This window comes from Callithrix jacchus, chromosome 14, assembly GCF_049354715.1.
Source record: "Callithrix jacchus isolate 240 chromosome 14, calJac240_pri, whole genome shotgun sequence".
NCBI classification, from domain to species: domain Eukaryota; kingdom Metazoa; phylum Chordata; class Mammalia; order Primates; family Cebidae; genus Callithrix; species Callithrix jacchus.
The window spans coordinates 90,609,493-90,613,921 of record NC_133515.1 but is presented as its reverse complement, the minus strand read 5'-3'; the positions used below and the strand labels follow the sequence as shown (position 1 = coordinate 90,613,921).

Here is a 4,429-nt window from a genome sequence, read left to right as displayed (position 1 = left end):
GTAAGGCTTCTCTGTATTTGGCTACCATCTTCCTGTGTCCTCACATGACCTTTTTGCCTGTGCGCTCCTCCTTTTCTTATAAGGACACCAGACTTATTGGACTGGGTGTAATTACCTCCTATTGGCCCTGTCTCCAAATAGAGTCACATTGGGAGTTAGGACTTCAACATATAAACTTTAGAGGGGGACACAATTCAGTCTATAGCAGAGCCCTTAAGACCTTTTCATGGAGTCCACAACATCAAAATTGTTTTATTAATAATATTAAGATGTTCCTTTTCTATTGTGTAAACATTTTCATTGATAGTACAAAAATAATGGAGGATAAAATTGGTGCCTTCTCATAAACTGAGGTTTTAGTACCCAGTTGCATTCTTGGTTATCTTCTTTGTTACTGCATAGTTGCAGTAAAGGAAAAAAATGGATTATTAAAGGGCTGTTCTCAGTTTTAATTTAAGTACATTTGATGTTGGTAACCCATATTAAACTTCTTTGGGTCCTTGATAAGTTTTTTTTTTTTTTTTGAGATGGAGTCTCACTCTGTCACCCAGGTTGGAGTGCAATGGCGTGATCTCGGCTCACTGCAACATCCGCCTCCTGTGTTGAAGTGATTCTTCTGCCTCAGCCTCCTGATTAGCTGGGACTACAGTTGCGTGCCACCACACTCAGCCAATTTTTTGTATTTTTAGTAGAGACGGGGTTTCACCATGTTAGCTAGGATGATCTCAATCTCCTAACCTTGTGATCCACCCGCCTCAGCGTCCCAAAGTGCTGGGATTACAGGTGTGAGCCACCACTCCTAGCTGATAATTTTTTAAAGTATAAAGGGATCCTTAAACCAAAAAAATTTAAGAACTGATGATCTATGGGAAAGAAGGGGCTATTAAACAACTAATTTTTCTATTTTCTATTCTTGATTCAATTGGTAAATAGTTCTGTCATAAGCAGAGAAAATAAGGCTTTATTTTCAGAAAGCAGACAGGTTACATTTCTGTATTTATCTTTAATAAAAACAAAAAGTTTTCAATGTATCCATATTCATCTTTCAATAGATTCTCTGCCCTTGTTCTCCCTGCCTACCAACCCCACTTTTCTCACTGGCTTTGGTCTTTGCTTCAGGTGAGAAGAAGCAAGGGTAATTTTCATAACTCTGGTCCATTTAGTGGACCAGATGTTCAAATGCTACTGAGTGTTTTATTGCTGAATGGCAGATACAAATCCTTTCTTAGGGAAGTTGCTGCTAAATGATGAAACAACATATACATATAGAAGATACTACTCTATATATCAATATAGAATATTTTCCAGGAAGTAAAAATGACATTTTTTATAAATAGATTTTGAGCTGACTCTTGGGATGGATGCATGAATTGACAGAGAATGGAGAGGAGGAGAAAGGACCAGGTAGTAAATACTGTAAAGGAGCAGATAGTAAATACTGTAGGCATTACCAACAATACAAGAGCTACTGGACTCAGCTGGTATAGTGTGAAAGCAACCATAGACAGTAAGTCATAAACAAATGAGTGTGAGTGTATTCCAGCAGAACTTTGTTTATGGACAGTAAAATTGAGTTTCATATACTTTTCAAATGAGTCTATATTCCAACAAACTTTTTTTATGGACATTGAAATTGAATTTCATATAATTTTGTTGTGTCATAAAATGTTATTCTTCTTTTGACTTTTTTCAACCATTTAAAAGTGTAAAAACTGGCCAGTTGTGGTACACACCTGTAATCCCAGCTACTTGGGAGGCTGAGGCACAAGAATCGCTTGAACCCAGGAGGTGGGAGTTGCAGTGAGCTGAGATCGCACCACTGCACTCCAGTCTGGGTGACAGAGCAAGACTTCATCTAAAAAAGAAAGCAAAAACCGTTCTTACCTCACAGGCTATGCAAAAACAGGTGGTGGACCGGATTTAGCCTGGGAACCATAGTTTGCTGACCCCTGATGTAGAAGATTGGGAAGATTAGCAATTCTAAGAACCAAGAACTAAATGAGAGATGAGTGCCATTTGTGGCTGAAGGCTAGAAGATGCCTCCATATTGATTTCAGGCAAGGCTGAAGGAAAGGTGAGAATGTGTTCATGGCCACCTGAACTGGGATTTAAAACTTTCGTTGATCTTTTCAAGGAACTAACTTTTGCATTGTTAATTTTTTCTACTGTTTTATTTCTTTCATTGATTTCTGCATTGTTTTCTTTCTTTTACTTCCTTTGGGTTTACTTTGCTCTTTTCTTTCTAGCTTCTTAAATAGAATCTAGGAAATCTACTTCCCCCAAAGGAAACATTTGAAGCTAAAAAATCCTCTCCCCTCTAAACACTGCTTTTGCTGTTATCCAGATGTTTATATGTGTGGTTTTTTTTTTTGAGATGGAATCTTGCTCTACCACCAGGCTGGAGTGCAATGGCATGATCTTGGCTCACTGCAACCTCTGCCTCCTGAGTTCAAGTAATTCTCTTGCCTCAGCCTCCCGAGTAGCTGGGACTACAGTTGTGCACCACCACGCCCAGCTAATTTTTGTATTTTTAGTAGAGACGAGGTTTTACCATGTTGGCCAGGATGGTCTCAAACTGCAGACCTCGTGATCTACCTGCCTGGGCCTCCCAAAGTGCTGGGATTACAGGCATGAGCCACTGGGCCCAGCCTATATATATTTTTATTTGCGCTTTTCATTACATACCATTTGAAATAATTCAATTTTTTTTTTCTCCATGGATTATTTAAAAGTGTGTTCGTTTTAAACATTTGAAGTTTTGGAGTTTTTCTAAGTGTCTTACTGTTACTGGTTTTTAATTTGTAAAAATTAAACTCTGAAAAATTTAATCCTCTTAAATTTATTTTGACTTATCAACATAAGTCATATCAATCTTGGTGAAATTACATGTACTCAAAAAGAATGTATTCTATAGTTGTTGGGTATAGTGCTCTAAAAATGTCACTTAGGTCAAGGTGGCTGATCAGTTCTACCAAGTCTTTATTGATTTTTGTTTTAGAGGGGTCTGGTTCTTCTGTCAAATGCTGAGAGAGGGGCATTAAAATCTTTATAGCAGAGAGTATGTTTTTCTCTATTTAATTTAGTCCCTTTTTCTTCATGTATATTTAAGCTCTGTCATTGCCAGCTGTGATAATGGGAGACCTTGAACACTAGAGGGGAAGAATTAGCAGGAGATTTCAATGGATTCAATAAAGGAAAAGCAAGGAGAGCTGACTGAAGCAGTTCTAAGAACCAAGAGAGCTGGGGAAGTGGTAGTATGGTTGCTGGGGATAGCAATGTGTTTAGTAGTGACTTTAAGTGGTAGAGATGAGGATTTTCTTTTTGACCTATTAAATTTTGGGTGTTACCTAGATATCTAAATATCGGCATCATTTTGTTAACAGTGAGGAGTTCAAGATTAGTAAAAGAGGATAAGAGTTTCTACTGGGTTTTTATTGCATGCATACTATGAAATTATTGATTTCTGAATAATTATGGGATTAAGATTTTACATGTGGTCTCAGCTCAGATATTCCCCTTATGTATAAACTCTCCTTAATCACTCTTCTAAAATACCTCTGCTAGTCACTCTCTACCACATTATTCTGTTTCCTTTTCTTCCTGCTAGAATGTTAGCTAAAGGAGAGTAGGGCCTTCATCTCTCTTGTTCACTGCTCTATCCCCAGCACTTGGTACATTGCCTATCACATATTAGGCTTTTAAGCATTTGAGGATTAAATGACTGCCTATTAGAAAAAAGATGTATAGTGAGTGAAAGAAATAAAAAACAAATGTTTTATAATTTGATTTTAAAATGCCTTACTAATGTTTCATACCTGTTTTTTTTTTTTTAAGCTAAGGCTAGGTTTCTGTTTATCATTTCTCACCTCCTACCTCACCACTGTGCATGTCACCATATGGAAAGTAATGGTTAAGTGTGATATAAATTATCACACTTAGTTATATAATTAAACTTTGCATCCCCCCAAAATGGAATTACTTATTAAAATCCCTAAGCACATATGCTGGTCACTGTTTTAAAAGGTAATATGTCATTTAGCTATATGATAAAAATAAATCTCAATATTTAGAAACAAATGTTAGCTTTAGTAGCTGTTCTTTGCTATCCTTGAGGGGTACAAAGAACTGGTAAGACTGTCTTTGTCAGTTAATAGTGTGGTGGTGTAGATAGAACCTGCACATAGAAAAAATTAGTAATGCAAACAGTTATCAGATAAAATAATGCCAGTTTTAACTATTATCTAAAGAGATTTAATATTTACTTTGTCTTGGGCCTTAGTAGAATGCCATTTTCTAAAACATATAAAACCTATATTGGAAATTAAAATCCTATCTGAGTATCCGGCCTTAATGTTTTGGAGATTTAGAACAACTTGGTTTTGATGGTCCTCCATAGATAGAAGCTTTTTGATTAAGTAGAGTTTTTCTT

The 4,429-nt window shown here is 36.5% G+C and overlaps 1 protein-coding gene across 7 annotated transcripts in view; it reads left to right on the top strand.

Annotated features, from left to right (window-relative positions):
* Positions 1 to 4,429, top strand: part of NCOA1 (nuclear receptor coactivator 1) — a 290,014-nt gene that overhangs the window by 124,759 nt on the left and 160,826 nt on the right. For 2 of the 7 annotated variants that reach the window (XM_078349812.1, XM_078349813.1), the window contains one exon: positions 1,892 to 2,074. The exons of the other annotated variants lie outside the window; for them this stretch is intronic. The gene's annotated coding sequence lies outside the window, so the exon portion shown is untranslated. The remainder of the gene's footprint in view (positions 1 to 1,891; positions 2,075 to 4,429) is intronic. 7 annotated transcript variants of the gene reach the window in all.